Here is a 22,732-nt window from a genome sequence, read left to right on the forward strand (position 1 = left end):
AGAGCTTCTCAAGCCCATGAGATCAATTCTTGGATGACTTCGAGTACAGGAAAATCACTTCACATATGGAGCATAGCATTCCCCTGCAATTTTCACCTTTGGCAACATGCAATGACGTAGGGCCATCCTCTTTTGGCATTTCTTCAGATATTTGAATGTCGCTACCTTAAACTTCCACATTTACAGGTCCACACACGTCCTGTTCCATCAGCTATTTTGTATTTAATTTGGATTCCAGACCTATGGCTATCCTGGTCACTCCTTGCTAGATATGCTTTAGATTATCCGTATCTTCTGTGCCCACACCAAGCCTACACATCAGACATGGCCTGTCTGGTAGAGTTTACTGAACCTATCAGTTCCTTTGATGCTGACAGCCTTGTGGGGATAGTTATTTAGCAGCTGCATTGCTCTGTTGGCACATGTGAAGCTTGTGGGCAACCAAAACTCCCAACTTTTTTTCCTCCTGTGGATTTTACATAAGCCAGTTTTCCATTAGTCTCTTTTTATGTAATTACTGTTTTAAACATAAATTCAGAACTTTAAAGTTAATGTTGTTATTTAATATTAATGTTAACACTAACAGCTGGCATCTGCTGGAAATGTACCATGTTGATCTTGTTGGGTTTTCCCCAGTATTCACCCTTTGGGACTGCTTTGAATCTTGTTTCTTCCCTTTCTTGTTTTCTTTCCCAAGAAACTTGTGTCTGTCTGTCTGTTGAGAGAGATGTTTGCATATCTAGTACCTGTCCATCTGGATGTCCTCTCTCTCCAGCTGTGTTTGGTTTTGGCAGGTTCATAGTGATGACAGCTGTGTAGGAGGCAGATCCAGGGGTCGGGATTCGAGCTACCTGCACTTGTGCACAAGTGTTTATGTACTCCTCCATGGACCTTCTGGTCTTGGGTAACATGGCTCATAACTAACACATTTCTGCTTTTTGTGTGGCTCAAGTCAGGTTCTCCAGATCGTTGCCCTGTGTGGCTCACATACTGATGATTATGAAGCATGTAGGCCCTTTTAGGAAAATAGTGACAAAGAGAGATTTTAAAACAAAACAGAGGAAGGAAAAAGATGAGCCGTATTTTTCACTTTTAAAATCTGTGACTCACTAGCTCAGCCCTAACATTTCTTTCCCAGTCTGCTCCATCTTCCTGCTTCATAATTATTTTCAAGTCATTAGTGACCCTTCTGTGCTGTGGATTGAGAGGGTTTCTCAACTGCTCCACATTAGAAAGTGAAATGCCCTTTAAAAAATGTTGTCCTTTATGTTTTCAGATGATATGTTCCTTCCTGAGCAAGGAATGGGGCTGTTTGCTGGAGAACCTGACTTGATTCATAGAAGGGCAGATTCAAAATAGGAAAAAAATATTTTCAAATTGTGTATCTGATAGGGAAACTGTATCCAGAATATATATGAAACTATTACAACTTCACAATAAAATCAACCCATTTTAAAACAGACAAGACTTTCAGTGACTGTGAGGTTGGAGAGATCCTGGCCAGACCTGGATCTCATTGTCTTCCCAAACCTTGGATCCTTCCTTGGAGCTCCTCAATGAAATGGATTGATTTTCCTTTCCCCAGTCCCCCTGTCCCTGAAAAACAGCAACAACAACAACAGGCAAAGGATTTGAATAAGCATTTCTCCAAAGAAGATACACAGATGGCCAGTAAACACATGAAAAGATATTCAGCATCACTAGTCTTTAGTGAAATGCAAATTGAACTGTAATGAGGTGCCATTCCACACCAACGAGAATGGCTAAAATGAAAAAGACAGACAATAACAAGTGTTGATGAGGTTGTGGGGAAATTTGAGCCTCCATATATTGCTAGTGAGCTTGTAAAATGGTGCAGCCACTTTGGAATACAGTTTGCTACCTCCTCAAAATGCTAAACACAGAATGACCATATGGTCCAGCATTCTACTCCTAGAAATGTAAGCATATGTCAACATAAAATGTGTATAGATTGTCTTCTGATTGTTGAGTTGAAAGAGTTTTTAAAAAATACAGTTCAGATCCAAGTCCCTTGTCAGCTGTGTGATTTGCAATTATTTTCTCCCATCTTGTCTTTTTACTCTGTTGCTGAGGGCTGTTTTTACTTTGATTCCCAAAGTTTTAAATTTTGATGAAGTCTAACTTCTTCACTTTTTTCTCTTGTCACTTTTGTTTTTGGCTCTGTATGTGTTTGAAGTACTAAAAATATTAGCTTATGTTATATTCTGGGCTGACGTTGCTAACTGTGAGTAATTGAATAATTACTGTACTTTGTAGAGAAGACTAACAAGCCCACGTGACTCTCAAGCTCAGTGTGCTGGTTTTCCTTGTTTACCTTCATATCACCCGTTCACCAAGCACTCGGCATGGTATTGTGTATATGATGCTCAAAAAAATACTTGATTAAATCTAGAAATGAAAAGTCACTTTTGGTAAAGACCACACGTGTATTTTTTGGGGGGCGGGGTAGTCTTGAAGTTCAATTCTTAGCTCCACCTAAGTGGCATTTCCTAAGCCACTTAACCTCCTTGAGCTTCAGTTTCCACATTTGTAAAAGAAAGACAGTAATGTGTCTCTTGGAAGATTGTTGTAAAAATCACATATAAAACCCTTTGGACATGTAGAGATTCTGCTAATAGCAATTACTGATTATATCAATTAATTGATTTGTATCTCAGTTTCTCCTTTAGTCATAATGGGAATAATGCTCACCCTTAGCCAAGTTAGTGGTGTACATGAAGATTCATGAGATACTGAACTCGATTGTTCCCTTCTTCCTTTGATAAGTAAAATAATCCATTTCCCAGAACCTAGGAAGAACCTCCCTTGATCCCTGACCACCTCTCTTTTTGTGGAATTCATGTTGAAGGAACTTTGACTATATTAGCTAGTTGTACTATTTAGTCCAGAAGTCATGGGCCACATGGCTTAGTGGTTATCTAAGTTAAAATTAACTAAAATTGAGATTTCAGTTCTTCAGTTGTACTAGCCACAGTTCAAGGAGTAGCTATATGTGGCTAGTGGCTACCATACTGAACTTATACAGTGCTTATACAGAACACTTTCTTCATTGCAGAAAGTTCTGTTGGACAGTGATGGAGCAAAATGGTGGCAATTTTAGGTGACTTTCTGTTCAGCTGCAGAGCCTATGAGATAAGGCTTTTCTGTAGATCTATTCAAGTAAAACCTTCCCCACACCTTTCCTCCCCCACTTAGGGGGTTCTCAGTCTCAAGGATCTTGAACACCTTTGAATCCTGGGAAACAAAGAGTTACATAACCCAGGATGCTTTTATTCTTAGTTATTTTAGAAACGTCACTTTCCTCTCTGCTGATGCTGTGCCTTTTTAGTAAGTTTGGTCATCAGGGAGACCAATGGTCGAGTGACTGTTACAGTGACCTGAGGGTGGGAGGCAAGATGCTTCCAGTACCCCTAATTTTCTGTGCGGTTTCACGTGCTAGGAAAAAGCTGTATTGCAAACAGCTATTCAGGATTCTGGAAAATTTTTTCCAGTTGTAGATTTAAGATAATGTTCTAGAGATTGGGGTCTTTGGAGATAGTTTGACAAGGAACCCCTTGAGCATTCCTCTCTGGTTGGGGCTGAGTTAAACTGACCTCAGTGAGTTTCTTCCTAAAGACTTTGGACATGTTCTGATTAGATTGTGATGCCCTTGCATTCTTCTCCTGGACTTAAATAGGAGGACAATTAAATTTCTTTTGTTGATTGGATTGCTCTTACATCTTCTTCTTTTCTTTTATTCTCAAAATTTTCTGAAATGATGCTCTATGTGGACCATTCCTAGAATTTATGGTTGCCTTCCTGGGTTTGGGATATACCTCATATGGATCCTGAGGATAGTTTCTTTTTGACTTGATTCTGGTCATGAAAACATGCACTGGTTGAGGGGCCGTGAGAATGCATAAGGTTAAGGTTCTTTCCTATCTACTTTAAAGTGTTGACTTTGCCAGGCCAGGTAATGAGCTCACTGTCATTCCTAAATGGAAAGAAGTGATTAATTTTAGGCTATTTCAGTATCCAAAGTGAAAATTCTGGTATATATATATTTATTTATTTATTTATTTTGGTAAAAGGGTATATGTGGCTGATTTCTTGTTGACTAAAAGAAAAATGCACAAGAAGTTTTATTTGAGGACCTTAACCGAGGGCTGTAGCCTGGAAGACAACCTTTCAGATAGCTCTGAGAAGCAGCTCTGAAGCAGTAAGGGGGGAGCCAGAACATATATAACATGTTTGCTGCGGGGGAAAAAAAATGTGGTCAGACATAAAAAGATTACTGCTAATTGCAAAGAACAGCATCTCAAGTTAAATGCTTCTCTATGGGAAGATTGGGGAATCTGGGGTCATTGAGATTTCTCCTTAGATATGTATCTTAGCTTCCTCGGGACCAGTAAGTACTTGAAATACGGTGGTGGTGGTTTAGTCACGTAAGTCATGTCCGTTTCTCGCTACTCAATGAACTGTAGCCCACCAGGCTCCTCTGTCCATGAGATTTTCCAGGCCAGAATGCTGGAGTGGGTTGTTATTTCCTTCTCCAGGGGATTTTCCCAACCCAGGGATCGAACCTGCATCTCCTGCCTTGGCAGGTGGATTCTTTTACCACTGAGCCACCAGGGAAGCCCGCTTGGACTATGCTCTTTTTCTCTGTCCTGAATTCCCCTCAGGCCCATCGTGGGTGAGTGACCGCAGTGGCTACTGGCTGGATCCTCACAGAATTGGATTGGCAGCAGCATTTTTAGTTTACATTCTCAACCAGTGGGTAAAGCGCAACTAGCCGAGTTCTTTCCTGGAAGAAGCTCAAGACCTCTGATATGTTGGTGGGCATTGTGACTCTCTGGAGAAGAAAATAGTATATATTTCCCAAACTTGACCTCGGGGCCCTTGCATGGTCCCGCACGTTGGGGACTGGTGGCCTGCGGAACACTTTGGGAACTGCTCACTGAAGGATGGTGTTCTAAGAAGCAGGGAAACGCCCACAGCGGGAGAGGGCAAATGGAGCAACTTTGAAAATACTTCTGCTTTCTGATTCTCAGTGGTATTTCAGTTTTTGTTTCTCAGTGACTATTTTTGACCCAAACAGTAGTCATCTGAAGTTCTCACATACACACAGGCCCATATCAGATAAAAGTGCCCCAGACCTTTCTGAATCAGGACCATCATCATCTGGCCTGAAGAGAAGGTAAAAATTGCTTTCTGAATTTTTTTTTTAAAGAACCTTTGAGTGAGGCTGCTAATTCACTTCTTTTGGGCTTCATTTAGGGTCCGCTAAGTATCTATTTTTGCTTCAAGGTACCATCACATTCTAAGAAACAAACAATTTATAGGCAATTTTTACATGATGAGAATCCATTAATGGCTTTTAGAAGATATCTAAAGCTCTGAGGGCAAATTTTGTTGTCAAGGGGATAGACTATATGTGCATCTTGCTTCTATTAATACTTTTCTAGGCAGATTAACTAAATGAACTTCTCTCTAACTTGGGTAATAGTCTTAGCCAGGACAGTGCCTGATAATGGTGACAGCCATAATAATAGCTAACATTTCTTAAGTGGTCAATGTCTGCCAAGCACTATCCCAGGTGCTATTCATGTATTAACTCATTTAATCCTCACAAAAATTCAATGAGGTAACTGTTGTTTTTCCCACCTTATAAACTGGAAAATATAAGCATTCTATAATAGTGAAGGCCAGAATGGTTCTGTGTTCATACCAATGAATAACAAAGCTTGTTTTACAGTACATTTTTTTTATTTGAAGAGAGTGCTAATTTTCATCAAATTCTGTGTAGTATGTAGTACATAATTGATTTTGCAGCTTATTTGTTCTTAAGATATCTGTCATATATTTTATATGTAAATTTTATAACTTCTAATTTGGAATTCTTAGATGTCAGTAGATGCTATAAAGATAGAATTTACTTATGTATTTATTCAACAGCCTTTTCTTAGGCTAGTTTCTGTATTCAGTGCTAGGAATGCAGAGTTGATTGAGCTGCAGCCCCTATCCTCACAGAGATGTCATCAGATAAGAAAGAGGAATAATCATCCAAATAGTCAGCATTTCTGTAGTCACAGCAAGGAAACTGACTTCTTGAATTTTATTTTAAAATGTCAAAAAGAAAACGTTTCTAGACTTCAGTGGGACAGGCAGCTGGGGAGAAACCACAGGTCTTGGTACTTTTTTCTAGCTTTATTGAGATATTATTGACATATATAAGTTTAAGGTGTACAGTGTGCTATATGTATTATATATATAGCAAAACGATGGCCCAAATAAGGTTAGTTAGTGCTTCCATCCCCGCTCATAATTACCCTTTTTTGGTGTGGTGATAACATTTAAGATTGACCCTCTTAACAACTTTCAAGTCTGTAATACAATATACTGTTAATTTTAAGTCATCGTGCTGTACCTTAGATCCTTAACTTATAGCTGGAAGTACGCTTTGTACACTTTGACCAACAATTGCCTGGAGAAGTCCACGGACAGAGAAGCCTGGCGAGCTGCAGTCCATGGGGTTGTAAAGAGCTGGACAGGACTGAGCGACTGACTAACACATACACACTACCACAGTTAAAATAGGTAGCCAATGGGAATTGGCTATAGATAGCCAGTGGAAATCATTATCCAGTTTCCCAGCCTCTCAGCCTCTGGCAACCTCCATGCTACTCTATTTCTATGAGTTTGGCTTTTTAAGATTCCACACAGGTTGGGAAAATAAGATCCCAGAAGCCATGCAGTGTGGAAAAAAAAAAAAAAAAGACTCCATCTATCAGTGAGAATATGCAGTGTTTGTCTTTCCCTGTTGGACTTATTTCCCTTTGCAAAATGCCCTCGAGGCCCCTGGATGTCTGTTGAGTTGTCCTTCAGCCCTGGCTTGTTTTCACCCAGAGCCGTCAGCCTCAGGGTGAAGCATGATGTGCTGCTGAAATGCAGGCTTCTGACCACTTGGGGAGAGGGGTCTTCAGGGAGAAAGAACCACATGCTGTGAAAGGAATACCAGCGGCCCCTCAGTGATCCCCTGAAGCATCCTCTCCAGGGCAGGGTCAGTGTACTTCTCCGAATGCAGATGGAGAGAGGAGAGCCAAGCTGCAGGGAGAGTTTTCCAACGGTGATGAGCTGTGAGAAGGGCTGGCAGTGTGCTTCTCCTGATGGGTCTCCTTTGACACAGGGTTTGGGGGATTCTGTATAGGAAGCACCAGGCCAGGGCCCTGTTAGCCACATTAGGCCCTGGCCTCGAGGCCCATACTTCCTTAGGTAAATCATTTTTTTCTTTTATTTTTTAATCAGAGGACAGTTGCTCTGCAATATTGTGTTGGCCTCTGCCATACATCAGCATGAATCAGCCACAGGTTTATATATATGTGTGTGTGTGTCCCCTCCCTCCTGTACCCCGCTCCCATCTCCCACTCCACCCCAACCCTCTAAGTTGTCACAGAGCACTGGGTTGAGCTCCCTGTGTCACACAGCAAATTCCCATTGGCTATCTATTTTATCTGTGGTAATGTATATGTGTGTGTCAGTAGCTCAGTCGTGTCCAACTCTTTATGAGCCCATGGATGGTAGTTCACCAGCCTCCTCTGTCCATGGAATTCTCCAAGCAAGAATACTGGAGTGGGTAGCCATTCCTTTGTCCAGGGCATCTTCCCAACCCAGGGAATAAACCCAGGACTCCCATGGTAATGTATATGTTTCCATGCTGTTCTCTTAATTCATCCCACCCTCTCCTTTCCCGACTGTGTCAGTTGAATCAGTTTTAAAGGAAAACAAGTGGAAGTTGGGGGTGGGGTGAGGGGTGTGGGAGGCAGAGTCTTCCTGGGAAATTTTGCAGAAAGTGCCAGTTGATAGGGTTCCAAGCTCTTGGAAAAGCCAAATCTTGCAACCAGCCCAGGCCCTTAACTGTGGCCTGAGACATGCCTCTCCCAGCCTCCAAATCCACCTCTCTGCTTGGTGTGCTGTGATAATTATGCACTCATCTGTTGGGTTGTACTTTTCACAGATGTGATCCTCTCCAGATAAAATGAACCACTGAAAGGAATGTTGGGAGGTTCACGTTTTTCAGTGTGTGTTGAGTGCTTCATACGTGTTAGGTGTTCTAAGCACTTTTCATGTCTTTAACTCATCACCATAGCCTGTAGATGTGTATTACTGTCCCCATTTAACAGTTGAGGAAACCGTCAGAGAGGTTGAATGACTTGTCCAAACCAAGACTCAATTTGGGAAGCCAGGTTTTGGAGGACAGTGGTTTCGTTTCTGCCTCGGACAGGAATCTAGTTAAATCACCCTGAGAAGATGGAGATCCTTTTTGAAAAAAGGTCATCTAGATACAGAGCTCTCAACTCATCTTTACTAGTGTGGCTCTTGTGTGATTACAGTATTTGTCTTTGGAGATGACCAAGAGACGGAGTCATTTTTGGTTCCTCGGTTTCTGGGCTGGGTGACTGGGTGATGGTGGTGAGAAGTAGCAGGGACTTAAGGAATTCACTTGCATGGTTTTTACCTCTGGGTCAGGAGTCTTGAGTTGAATACAATGTGATATAATATAGTTCCAAATCAGAGGGGTCAGAAAGGAAGCAAGATAAGAACAGTAACCCCTTTCCTGCCTGCCCAGGTCCCATGCATCCCTGAACAGCCGCCTCCCTATGTGTGGTTACCTGTCAGAAAGTCAACTTAGGTTTCTGTCTGTTTTGTTTAATCCTGTTTCCCAGTACTTGGCACATTAATGGTACTCAGTATCTATTGAATGGATGACTAAAGGAGTGAATAAATCTCACATGGCTAACCATCTTAGCTTTCTAGATAGCCGCATGGCAGTTTATATCCTGTCGTATATCCTGTGGAAATGGCAATGACAGAAAGACACAAATGCTGTAATGCTGGTTTAGAAGAAAGCTTTTAGAACTAACTGCATTATTACTCTGTTTACTGAAATAAAAATGCCCAGTGTGAGAGCTGTGAGTCTCATTTGGGGACTTCCAGGGAACTGCAGCTGAGGAGACAACCTCTCAGATAGCTCTGAGGAACTGCTCGGTGCATATGTGGGTGGTCACTATAAATGTGATTTCGGTGAAGGGCTACATAAAGCACATATCTTGTTACAAGGTTGTTGATAGGAGGAGGAACAGACATCTTAGTTTATGGTTTTAGTACTTTTCTAAGTATGGGAAGGTGAAAGAATCCAGGTTTATAAAAAGTTTCTCCTGAAAATACCTAACGGTTTAAAGGTCTCTTCTTTCAGTTTTCCCAGAGCACAGAGTGCTTCGTTGCTGATCTCTGCCCTGAACTCCTTTCAGGGTGTGTTAAAGGTCAGCCACTGCAGTGGCTAGTGACTTGATCCTTGTAGAGCTGATGGCGGGTGGAAGACTTTTTTTTTTTTTTAAATAAGCACTACCAAAATATTGATAGGCTTTCAGTCAGCTCACTCACTCAGTTGTGTCTGACTCTTTACACTTGTTCTGAATCTTAGATCTAAGAATTATCTGCATCTGAAAGGAAATGGATTGATTGATTAGACTGTGAAATAAGGTAAAGAATTTTACATTTTATTTATTGCTACAGTTGTAGAACTTGCTGGAACCTCTCGGGATTTTTAGATGATTGTATGATTGTAAGAAGAAATAATATTTGTTAGGCTTTACCTATATTCCAGAGTCTCTTCTAAGTGCTTTATGTGTATTAACATTTATTCCTCACAACAACTTCATGAAGTAGGTACTATTATTATTCCCATTTTACAGATAAAGAAACTGAGGTATTGAAAGATTGTCCAAAATTACACAGAAAGTAAATGATAGGTCCAGATTAAAATCTGGATAGGTTAGCTCAGAGTCTGTTTCTTAATTCTTATACTCTAGTGTCTTTGATATCCAAGTACTCTGAAAAATCTTGTTAAGCAAAGGAGAACCTCTTTCAGAAAAAGGGGAAAAACAAACAAACAAACAAAAAAACTTCTCTGCCACTCATATTATTCCCCCTGTCTGAAATGCTCCCCTCTATAGTCTGACTCTTCTAGAAAATATCTAAATATCTAGGAAATATTAAAAAAATTTTCAACTCAATCAGGATAAAGCTGGTGTGATGTGAGGCAATTTCAGCCTTTTTTCTTATTTGATTTCATAGTTTTTCCACCATGACACCATACTTCTTATAAACTTTATTTTAAAATTAGCATTCAAATCAAAAGAAAACGTATAATAATCTAGTTTGACTAATACCAACTTAGTTTCAGTAGTATACACTCCATTTCTGTTCCTCCTCCTTTATATTGTCATTGCCACGGATGGGCTTCTGTGGTGGCTCAGACAGTAAAGAATCTGCCTGCAATGCAGGAGACCCAGGTTCAATCCCTGGGTGGGAAAGATCCCCTAGGAAAAGGAATGGCTACCCTTTCCAGTATTTTTGCCTGGAGAATTGCATGGACAGAGGAACCTGGTGGGCTATAGTCCATGGGGTTACAAAGAATTGGACACAACTGAGTGACTAACACTGTCAGATTTACCCCACCATACACTGCGTGCCCCCAAACAAGATTTATCTTGTGTATCTGCCTTATAAGTAATATAGGAAAAAAGAGAAGTTATAAATTAAAAGTACAGTAATGCTTGTTTTTATATTTACCTGCGTGGTTACCTTTACCAGTGTTCTTTATTTCTTCCTATGGCTTTAGTTTCTTTTCATTTTAGCCTTCTTTTATCATTTCTCAGGGAAGCTCTTGCTGGCAATGAACTCCTTTATCTTTCATTTATATAGACATTAATTTTAATTTCTCTTTCATTCTTGAAGGATAGTTTTGTTGGACATAGAATTATTGGTTAACTTTTTTCTTTCAGGACTTTAAATGTTATTCCACTGTCTTCTGGTTTCCATGGCTTCTGATGACAAAGCAGCTATAAATTTATTGACACTCCCATGTATTTGAAGAGTCACTTCTCTACGCTTTAAAATTTTTCTCTTTCTTTGGGTTTTGACATTTTGCCTATAATTTGTCTCCATGTCGACCTCTGGCTTTATCTTTCTTGGAGTTTGTTGAGCTTCTTGCAGTATATATAGTAAGTCTCCTACATACGAACCTCACTTAGATTCTGTTCACTTTTCTTCCTTCTTTCTGCTGCTCAGATTTGTTAATTTTGATTTTTCCTATCTTCAAGCTTGCTGATTCTTTTTTCTGCTTGTTCAGATTTGATGCTGAACATCTCCAGCTCATTTTTCATCTCAGTCATTATACTTTTAACTTCCAGAATTTATTTTCTTTTTATAATTTTTATTTTTTGGTCAATATTCTTTTTGCTCATATCACATTTTTCTTTCTTTTCTTTTTTTTTTTCAAATCAAAGAAACCTTCTTTTTTTTTCTCATTTCATATATGGTATTATACATGTTTCAATGCCATTCTCCCAAATCATCCCACCCTCTCCCTCTCCCACAGAGTCCAAAAGACTGTTCTATTATTTCTATTGATTATTTGTTTATTTCTTTTAGCTTATTGAACAGGTTTAACACAGTTGATGTAACACCTTTGACAAGTAATTCCAGTGTCTAGGTTTCCTTGGGGATGGCTTCTGATGCATTCTATTTCTTTTTCTTTTCCTGTGAATGACCAGAACAGAAATTTTCCTGTTTCTTGTATAGTTTGTATTTTTTTGTTGTTAAAAATTCTATATTCTGACTATTATCACGTGGTAACTGGAAATCTCATTCTCCACTCTTCAGGGATTGTTGATCTTTTTGTTGGTGGTGTTGAGGGCCGCTGCTATTTGTGACATTTCCACAGTGGTTGTTGCAAATATGCATTTCTTGTTGTATCTGGTCACTGAAGTTTCTGTTCCCTTATCTTGGAGGTCAGCCAGTGGCCTGACAAAGATATATTTAAATGTCTAGCTCCAAAAATAAGGGGTTTTTTTTTGTTTTTTTTTTTTTTCCTCCCGCACCATGCAGCATGTGGGATCTTAGTTCCCCAACCAGGGATTAAATCTGTGCCCCCTGCAGTGAAAGAATGGAGTTTTAGTCACTGGACTGCCAGGGAAATCCCAGGAGGGATTTTTTTTTTTTGGTCTTCTGAAATTTTCCAGTGGATGCCATCAGTGAAGCTGCTGCCACTGAGAGGGCTAAAACCAGGGCAACTGTCTGTGTCAGTGCCTCAAGCACCACCAGATCAACCAGAGTGCACAACCCCAAATTTTTAGAGGACGAGGTCCCCGCTGCCCATCCTGGCACCAGTCAGCCACTCCAGGAATGTGAACTGCTCCCCGCACAGCTGTGATGGAGCTGAGGAATGGAGGGTGGGAGCTGGTTTACCCACACTGCTTGCTTAAGAAAGATGAGCAGCCTCTTTCTTCATCAGGCACTCCCCAGGTTGCTGTAAGAGTCCAGTTAGATTCTAGGTTCCCAAATAGTTGATTCCCACCACTTCTTCCACCTCAGTGGTTGCCTGAGTGGCGGGATGATCCCTCGAGCTTCCTGCTCTGCCATTTTTCAGGGAATAGCATCACTCCTGCAAGCCTTGTTTTAAATGGAAGAAACTTGGTCTTTATAGCAGAAGGGTATCCACAGGGAGAAGCATCAGCCAGAAGCTCTCTTCTTTCCTTATCTGTTGGGTACCCTGTGGGGTCTCTGCCCTCAAGGAGCTCACTGGAGGGGACAAGAGGCAGGTAAGATGGGAAACTTACAATTCCACAGAAGTGCTGGAAGTGCTGTAGTTGAAGAAAGGACGAAAGGCCCAAGGGGCAGAGGAGGGAGACGTCAGGACTGCTATAAAAGCTTCATGAATAAAGGAAAACTTTTTTTTGGCAGACACCAAAGTATTTTGTTAGCTGAGGTCCAGACAAAGGGTAGTAAGTGCAGGGGCCCCACTCTCAGCTTCTTTAATACCCCATCTTGCCACCCCGCAGCGTCTTACATCCTGTTCATGCCTGAATCTCACCCCAGTCACACTGTCTGACCCACTGTCATCGAAACTGCTCTTCTTTGCTTCAGTGTCAGCATTTCAGAAGCCTTTGCTGGCCACCCTATTCAAAATGGCACAGCTTTCTCTATCTTACTTCGCTTTCTTTTCATTCCTAGCCTGGGCACTCTGTGGTATTATGTTTATGGATGGGCAGGTGATATTCATTTATTCAACTGATGCTGATTTCAGCACCACTGTGTGCCAGGCACACTGCTCTAGGCTCAGTTGACAAGACAAAGCCCCTGATTTTGGGGGGTTATGTTCTGGTGTGGCGAGGCAAGTGTAAGCCCAATAAACAAATAGGATAATTTCCGGTAGTGGTAAATGTACCAAGAAAATAAAGTAAGGCATTGAGATAGAGTGATGGGTGGCTGGGGGAGAGTTTGGGATCTATAAGCCCTTCGAATTTTAAGAGCCAAAGTCTTCAGATAAAGTATAATAATAATTGAGATCTTCCTCTTTGCCTAGCACTGTGCTAAGTGTTTTACATGGATTATCTCATTGATCCTCCCACAAATCTTACTAGATGGCTAACATCCTTTCACAGATGAGCAAACCAAGAATCAGGGAAGTTAAATAAGTTAATGAAATTAGCTAGTAAAGCAGTGAACCTATGACTTAGATCTTTAGGCTCTTTCATGCTAGTGTCTACCCCACTCCAGTACTCTCGCCTGGAAAATCCCATGGATGGAGGAGCCTGGTGGGCTGCAGTCCATGGGGTCGCAAAGAGTCGGACACAACTGAGTGACTTCACTTTGACTTTTCACTTTCATGGATTGAAGAAGGAAATGGCAACCCACTCCAGTGTTCTTGCCTGGAGAATCCCAGGGGTGGGGGAGCCTGGTGGGCTGCCGTCTATGAGGTCGCACAGAGTTGGACACGACTGATGTGACTTAGCAGCAGCAGCAGCAGCAGCATGCTAGTGTCTGACCTTTGACTTTTTTTACTTGATGACATCATTTGCCATTGCAGAATCATGATGGCTGAAAGATTTAAAATTTGAAAAACCAAAAAAAAAAAAAAAAAAAGAATTATCAGTGCAATCTGCTATAGATTAAAATAAATAAATAAAATAGGCTGTTGATATGTAAAGACAGTTTCAAGATTATCATAGAAATCCTGGCATGATTGATTCTCCAACTTAACATATATGTAAAAAGTGTATATGTTAAAAATTAATTTATATATGATAGAAACAAAATACTAATCCTAATTCAAATACTTTTAAAAAGTTACCTTAAAGATGTCATGTTCCTCTTTCTTTTTTGGGACTGTGAAGTTTAAATGAGACAACCACAATATATACTTCTCCTTAAATCCTAACTGGCCCCTGTTTTTAGATGAGAGGAAAAGAAACTAGTGTCTGAGATGGTATTTCATCATTTTCCTCCCTCTCACAGAGAAATGGCTATTGTGTGTGCTCTGGTGTGCCCAAATATAGAGGGAGGAAAAAACCCTGCTTTCCGCTGCTGTTCTAGGTTTTCCAGCTGAGCCCTATAAATTAAATTGACAAAAGACAGATCAGCAAGAGAAAAGCAGACAGAGGTTTATTAACATGTGCATCATGCATACCTGTGGGAGGACTCAGATGAGACACTGAAGAGGTTTTATATAGCATTTTCACAAGAGAACAGTGAATTTCTAGACAAGTGATAAGACAAAGGAAAAGGACCTGGGGATCCTAGGGTTGGCAGACTGTGAGAAGATCAATGTATAAGGAAACTAATGGAAGGTAAGGGCTTGTTTTAGCGGATAATTACATAGAGTTCTCCAGTGCCGTATAGAGTTCTCTGAGCTGATGGGGGTCTAGACTGCCTTGGTGATTAACTTCTGTCCTTCCTGGAAGAGAGAAGGGCAGATGACCATATTTTCCTGTTTCTTGTATACTTTGTTGTTGTTGTTAAAAATTCTGTATTCTGACTATTTTCATGTGGTAACTGGAAATCTCATTTATCTTCAGCTCAAAATAATCCTTACGTTAAAGTAGCTTATTTGGAGGCTGATCTGTTCTTCTACTCTTCACAAGCTATGTATACAACATTATAGAGTAAATATTTTTTTTTCCACAAAAAGTGCCTGCTCTGTTCTAGGCAATAGTTTAGGTGTTAGAGATACATCAATAAGCAAGACAGTAAACCTTCCTCCCTCCTTGGAGCTTACATTCTAGCTGGAGAATATAGGCAGTAAGGAAATACATGAAAATAATATAAATACATCAGATGGTAAAATTTTATGGAGAGACATAAAGCAGGGGAGAGAGGAAGAAGAGTGTGCTTTGAGGGAAAGGTTACAATTTAGATCATCAGGTAAAGTGATATTTGAGCAAATACCTGAGAGAGGTGAGGAAGCGAGCCTGTGGGTTATGCAGGGAGGTGTTCCAAGCAGAGTGGATAGTAATTGCCCAAGCCAGGGCTGGCTGGAGTGGCTGGAATGGGGAAGACTAATTGGAGATAAGGACAGAGAAATGATTGGAAATGAGTTGTGATAAGAACCTGGAAGGACTTGTAAGTATTACAAGACTCTGGCTTTAACCCTCAGTAAGGTGGGAGTCAGAGAGACCCTGGCCTGAACACCTAGATGAGTATAGTGTCCATTTACTGTAGAATGTCTTTACTAAGGGCAGAATTAGGTGGGAATCAGAAGCTCATTTGGGAGCATGAAATGCCCACTAGATATCTCGGTAGAGATGTCAAGTGGGCAGCTGAATATAAATGTCTGGAGTTCCAGGATGGATATTTGATAGCAGCATGCAGATTGCATTTAAATCCATGAACCCAGATGAGAACACCCTGAGAATTAGTGTAGACAAAGGGGTCTAGGACTCAACTCTGAGGCACTGCGTTGATTGAGGAGGTGAGGATGAAGCAGCAAAGCCGAATTAGAAGTAGCAGCACAGTGGGGTAGAGGGAAATATAGAAGAGACTAGCATCCTGAAGTCAAGTGAAGAAGAGGCTTCGCAGAGCAGATGCTGCTGATCGCTCAGTTAGGATGACCAGAAATGGACCACTGGCACCTGGAGGTCATTAGTGCAATTGCATTGGAAGATGACTGCTAGTGTTGCCGTCTGTCAGGACTTTTCTCTGTAAAGTGGGCTCAGTTGTACACTGTGGCTTACATTAGACTTTTTTCTACTTTACCATCCAGGAAAAATGGTTTCTATATGTGTGTGCTCCTGGACGTGCAGTTTTAGATCTGAAGGATATTCTAGTGTAGCCGCCTCCTTTCACATCTTGAAGAGCAAGGCTTGGACAGGTTACATGATGCAAGCAGGTTTGCTCATGGTAGAACCAGGACAACCCTGGGCTTCCAGGTGCCAGGCCTGCTGTTTTGTCTGCCACACCTGGCCTGCTTTGCTAAAAAGTGCTGAAGGTCAGAGAAGGTCAGCTCTAGTGCATGGAGAAAGTGGCTCCCTTCAATCCTTAACCTTTCTCTCTCTGGTAAGCCTGTTGAGCACTGTGCTTCAGACACTGGGCTTGGATCTCAGTTCTTCAGCTAACAAACTCTGTGACTTTAGACAAGTTAATTCACCTCAGTCTCAGTTTCTTCATCCACAAAATGGAGATAAAAATGACACACTATTGTGTTGTAAGAATTAAAATGTTGCTTTCCTTGAGGAGTTCTTTGCACAGTGCCTGCCAGGACCTAATGAATGTTCCATACATGGTGGTTCTCAAGATTATTAGGATATTGGGATGTTAGTTTCCAGGGCATTGTTCATGTTAAAGCCATCTTTAAAAAGATATTTAATTGATGACATTGCCTGGGGTTTATTTATGAAACAGATTGACTAGCATTACACCCACAAATCTGTTCAAATTTTCCCTAAAGAAGTTACCAGATGTCTTTTCTTTTTTTTTTTGCCTAGTTGCTGCTACTCGGGGAAAAAATGCCAGCAAAACAATTTAAGACAATGTACCGCACACTCAGGGCAAATACATGATTTGTTCCCCATTTATCAGCACTGAGAAAGTAGAGCTGTCAGTTTTCAACTCCCCAGCTCGCCATCTCTCATGCAGGAAGGAGCAGCACAAGGAGCAGCCGGACGTGCCAGCTTTACCTAAGACCTTTCAATCCAGGAGTTCAGTGTTGCTGGCCTTCAAGATGCTTAAGGTTTACCCTCACTATTTAGTAGCATCTCTGTGGTTGCTGGTAGGAAAAAATGCAGCTTTTCAAATGAATCTGCAGCAACTTACTCTTTTCAAAACATACTTCAGAATTCGTGATAGAGCAAAGTAAGCGGTAACGAGGTTATCGATTTGCCTTCCTCAAGTCAGTATCTGCTTAAAAAATGACCATTTTTAGCAACTGCAGCAAAGCCTTTCGTAACTCCAGACCTTTCTTTCCTTTCTGTCAGTGAACTGTTTTCCTGACTGTGTGTATATGTGCACGGGCAAACACAGACACTTGTTTGTGTAGCACAGAGCGTGAGAGAGAAGAGGGCAGGAGCATAAAGGTACAGTGTGGGTTACAGAATATTTTTCAGAGCTGTTACAGCTGAATTTCTCTAAGCACATACATGGGCTTCCTTGATGGCTCAGTGGTAAAGAACCCACCTGCAGTGTGGGAGATGTGCGTTTGATCCCTGGGTCAGGAAGATCCCTTGGAGGAGGAAGTGGCAACCCACTCCAGTATTCTTGCCTGAAAAATCCCATGGACAGAGGACCTTGGCAGGCTACAGTCCAAAGGTTGCAAAGAGTTGGCTATGACTGAGCCCAGCACAAGCACATGCATGGACTTGAACTCACTCCAGAGTATTGGGTTGGCCAAAAAATTCATTCACGTTTTTCTATTCTATCTTACGGAAAAACCTGAACAAACCTTTTGGTCAACCCTGTATTTTTGCCTGTATTATTAGAATGAGACCTGATGCAGTGAATAGGAAAGACTAATACGTTTAAACGGTCATTCATAGCATTATTTATTTACATTTATGCAATAGATACTGGAATTCCAATTATGTACCAGACACTGTGCTTAGCATGGGCCAATAAATAATAATTTATGCTAAGCTCTTTTAATTAGCATTAATGTTATGCAAATAACATGAAAATGATAAAGAATTCCACATTACAAAAGTACAGTTAAAAAAATGGGTTGCTTTTCCATGCCAGGCCATTTGATTTTCTTAACTTGATTTCCTGAGAATTTCACTGCATATGTACTTATATAGGTAGCTTCTTATTCATATCATCTTGTTATTTTTTCCAATAAATGAGATATTTGAGAGAGAGTTCCACCTGTTGTTTTTTTTTTTCATTTAGCAATTGCTTTTGTTAATATGTTAGCACCAACCGATCTACCCCACTGGTTTTATTATAATTGCAAGGCATTCTACAGTATGGATGTACCATACTTAAATTTTCCAGACTTCTAGCTTATTTAAAATGAATACATTACTTCTTACATTACAGAGTTCTCTTTTAATGAGAATTATACAAAACAGTGTCTCTGACTGCCACCCTACTGCTAGGACATAAGAGATTCCCAAAAAGTGTTTGCAGACTGGATAAATAGATTTTATTTATTCATGTATTATACATATTGTTTTCATTTATAGATAATGAAAAAGTAAAATTGAATGGTAAACATTCTCACACATTCCACATTAATGGAGTCTGTGTTAATGAGGTTTGTGTCCTATTACCTGCCTTGCTAGCACCTAATTAGCACAGTGACACACTCAGTGAAAGTGTCTGTAACGATGACAACATGAAGAGTTTTGTTGTCCATCAGAGCCAAGGCGGGTAATGGTAGTGCTCTACAGATCAGCAGGCTTTGAGGCACATGTCATTCTGTCTGGCAGGTATTTTAGTTTGAATGACTCACAGAGACCTTCAGCTGAGACAGTTTAGACTCTAGGAGTGTATGAACACTGGTCAGATTGTTCTCAGAGTTTTTCAAACCTTTAGGGATCTGACTCTGAAAGCCCAAGAGCTGTATTTGGGGAGGGAGCTTGCATTCCTGTGGCAGAGACCCTCTATGTTCCCTTCAGACATACCTTCTTCAGTAGACAGATGGTCTACTTCAAGGTCATCTGACAAAATAGTTGTTCTGGAAATCAGTCAGTTGTGTCTTGTGTGCCTATCAGATGTCACAGGTGTCTGGGGTCCTCATGGTGGCTCAGGTTCCCTGCTAAAGCTGTCATGGAGGTCCCTGAGAAGTGCACAGTGCAGGGCATGCCCCGAGGGAGCTCTCCAAGTTGCGTGGGGAGACGTGGCACTGCCCCCAGACAGCACAGGATATGGTGTATTTTGGCAACAGAGAGCAGAGGCCCGGGGTCAGACGGCCTGGACTTGAGGCTCAAGCTGGGCAAGCTGTGTGACCTTGGCATGGTGTTGCTTCCGTTTCCTCCTCTGTAGATTGGCGATAATAACAGTACCTGCATCACTGTGGGAATAAATGCCTTAGTACATGAAATGTATTAGAGCAGTGCCTGATGCAAGAGTGCTTAGTAATTGTTAGCTCTCATCATCATAACATCCAGCTCTACCAAATGGAAAAGATGATAATAGCTCCTATAATTACTAGGCATATAAATGCCAGCCTCTGTGCTGACTGCTTCACATTCAGTATCTCATCCAATCTTTAGTGAAGTGAGATGTTTTATTTTTTTTTAATTAATTTTTCTGGAAGTATAATTGCTTACAATGTTTTGTTAGTGGGAAAGATTGAAGGTGGGAGGAGAAGGGGACGACAGAGGATGAGATGGTTGGATGGCATCACCGAATCGATGGCCATGAGTTTGAGCGGGCTCTGGGAGTTGGTGATGGACAGGGAAGCCTGGCGTGCTGCAGTCCGTGGGGTCGCAAAGAGCTGGACACGACTGAATGACTGAACTGACTAAGTGTACACAAAGTGAATCAGCTCTACGTGTACATATATTGCCTCTTTGGGATTTCCTTCCCATTTAGGTCACCACAGAGCACCTTCACCTTGAATCCACACTGAGAACAAGACTAGAGTTCTGGCTTCTGGCTTCCCAAGGTCTTTCACTCAAAACAGTTTCATCAAATGAACAGAAGCTGTATATACCTTTGGGAAGGTAGACTATGGAAGATTTATTTTTTTGCTTATTGGTCTTCTGTCCTCCAGTGTTTTCTTGATTTACTTTTCTTTTATTTCCTGTTTTGCAAATTTAATACTATACATCTTTTCAGTCTGTTTAGTACCTATCGATCCTTTTGTGTGCATACCGGAGATTGCCCAGGGCATTCAAGTGCCGGTCAAGAGTAATTACTGTGCCAGGTAGTGAAAATAAAAGTGACAACAAATGAACCCTTGCTCAGGACAGGGAATTGAGTGAAGTCTAGATTTGTTTCATTATGCTAGAAAGAAAATAGCACTTATTAGAATGTTTCCTGCTGCAATCTTTTATTTTCCTATTTTTTAACTCTAGTTTGCTCCTTCATGGGGGAAAACATCATATTTTTAAAATGAAGTCATTTATTCGGTTTCTGAGCAATATAGGTGCCATCCCTGGTGTAGTTTGCCAAGTAGCAACAGCTACAAATACAGTTGAGGAAAGTGAGTGCTGTGATGGAATAATTCCAAGGGCTGTAGGCATGCGCTGGGGAGGCACCTCACCCAGTATCTAGAGGGAAGGGACGTTTTCCCTCAAGTCAGTCCAAGTCACGTTAGGGTGAGACCTTAAGGTGATAGGAATTAGCCACAAGAAGAGTTTTCCAGTTAGAGAAAGCAACCTACACAAAACTGATGGACAAAGAGAATGCTCACGCATTTGAGGAACTACAGGGGGTTCTGCTTGGTGGAGAGCCTGGAGGCCATCTGGTCAGTTGTGGCTACTCACAAAAATCCTATAAACCACATGAAGTTTCATTAGGGCATTGAGATGCCATTATATATATAGGAGTAAAACTGGGAAATGACACCTGAGATTTGAGTTGCAGAAGAGTCAAGCCAGTGAGGGATGGAGGGTGTTTCAGCACCTGCAAATACCCTGAGTGGGAGAGAGTTGGCTGTGAATGATAAACCGAAAAGACGATTCGTTTGGTAGGAGTGCGGGGAGCGACGGGGAAGGGCCCTGTTGAAGGCTGGAGTCTCCACTTGGAGTCTTGAAATCATGATTTTTTAGTTTAGTCTAAGAAAACCATTCCTGAGCTTCTATGTAGCAGATGGACTGGGGGCAACGGGAGGTGCTAGAAACCAGCAGGGAAGCCATTGTTGGTACAGGGAAGAGAGGTGGTGACGCCTTGGATTAAGATCATCCAGTGGAGAAAACAGGAGCGGCCCAGTTGGTGTATAATTTAAAGGCTGTTCTGCAGGGCAAGAGAGAGGGATTAAAAGGCGATGAATTTCAGAGATCGTAACTCACGCGGTTGTTCACAGTAGACTGGTCTGGGATGGTGCTCAGATGGTCCTCAGGATGGTGCTCTGTGGTTTCCCAAACGTTAACAAAACAATTCATTGGCTACCTCCAAGGAGCTCCTTGCTGTGGGGCAGGAAGGAAGCCTGAGGTTCATAGTGTGATCATACAGTGTGTTGGCTTCTTGAGCTAAATCTTCATTCTCCCCTTCTCTCCTCCTTGAACCTTTGACCCCATTGGTCTTGGTTCCAATCTCTAGGTTCTAGTAGAGCAAGGGTAATCCCTCTTCCACGTGATAGGTACTCCAAGAAAGCTATCCTGTTGATTGGTCCTCCTCAAGGTACACATCCCCTTCCCTCCAACCATTCTTCACGGGTCTTGCTGTTGAAGCCCTTTGCCAACTTGGCAGTCACCTTCCTTCTGACGCTTTCCATTGTGTGGTGGGGTCCTTCCTAAAACATGATGAATTGCAACTGGCTGTCACCTTGACGTCAGAGATAAAGGCCTGTGGAGAAGGAGACACAAACTCTGTGTTTCACATTTATAAACGGTAACATGTACTCATAGAAGAATTTTGAAAAAACAGAAAAGTATAAGGAAGAAAAACGTAAATCCCTGTAGTATGATCTTCTCAAGATAATTAACTTAAACTTTGGTTTAATTTCTTTTACTTTTTTCTTCTCTGTATATTTGTTAATATTTTTTGATGGGTAACATATAGGTCTCTTCTTTTCATATTTAGCTTTTTCATGTCATTAAAACTTCTCACCACCCTTATTTTATTTACCTATTTCCTGAGATAATAAATTGTTTCCAGTTTTCCACTTTTATAAATAAAATGCATTGCAGCACATACAAATCTTGTTTGCATGTCTCATCTCCTTAGGATACTGGGATGGAATTGCAGGGTGGAAACATTTTTGAGGGACTCTTGGTACGTGTGGCCAGATTGTCCACTGGAAGAGACTTATCCATTCCTCTCAATAGCCCCCTTGACTGGGGTAAATGGACTTGTCCATTTCAGTATGTCTTCACTCTATCCAGAGTAGATGATAAATGGAGATGCAAGTCCCAAATATGAGGAAGGCAGGCATAGAAGGGATACCACCAGTTCAAACAGCTAACATTTTTGAGTACCTACTTGTGTGCTGGTTCAAAATTGGGAAAGGAGTACGTCAAGGCTGTATACTGTCACTCTGCTTAATTGACTTATATGAAGAATGGTGCTGCTGCTGCTGCTGCTAAGTCGCTTCAGTCGTGTCCGACTCTGTGTGACCCCATAGACGGCAGCCCACCAGGCTCCCCCACCCCTGGGATTCTCCAGGCAAGAATGCTGGAGTGGGTTGCCATTTCCTTCTCCAATGCATGAAAGTGAAAAGTCAAAGTGAAGTCGCTCAGTCGTGTCCGACTCTTAGTGACCCCGTGAACTGCAGCCTACCAGGCTCCTCTGT

General features: G+C 41.3%; 1 protein-coding gene across 11 annotated transcripts in view; it reads left to right on the forward strand.

The window, feature by feature from the left end:
• The window catches only part of TMCC3 (transmembrane and coiled-coil domain family 3), a 288,551-nt gene that overhangs the window by 48,190 nt on the left and 217,629 nt on the right, over positions 1 to 22,732 (forward strand). For 7 of the 11 annotated variants that reach the window (XM_010858014.1, XM_010858018.1, XM_010858012.1 and 4 more), the window contains exon 1: positions 4,898 to 5,197. The exons of 2 other annotated variants lie outside the window; for them this stretch is intronic. The gene's annotated coding sequence lies outside the window, so the exon portion shown is untranslated. Of the gene's footprint in view, positions 1 to 4,897; positions 5,198 to 9,481; positions 9,541 to 22,732 lie in introns of those variants that run through there. 2 more of the 11 variants (XM_010858017.1, XM_010858020.1) reach the window with 1 other exon arrangement.

Source organism: Bison bison, unplaced genomic scaffold (assembly GCF_000754665.1).
Source record: "Bison bison bison isolate TAMUID 2011002044 unplaced genomic scaffold, Bison_UMD1.0 scf7180017864383, whole genome shotgun sequence".
Taxonomy (NCBI): domain Eukaryota; kingdom Metazoa; phylum Chordata; class Mammalia; order Artiodactyla; family Bovidae; genus Bison; species Bison bison.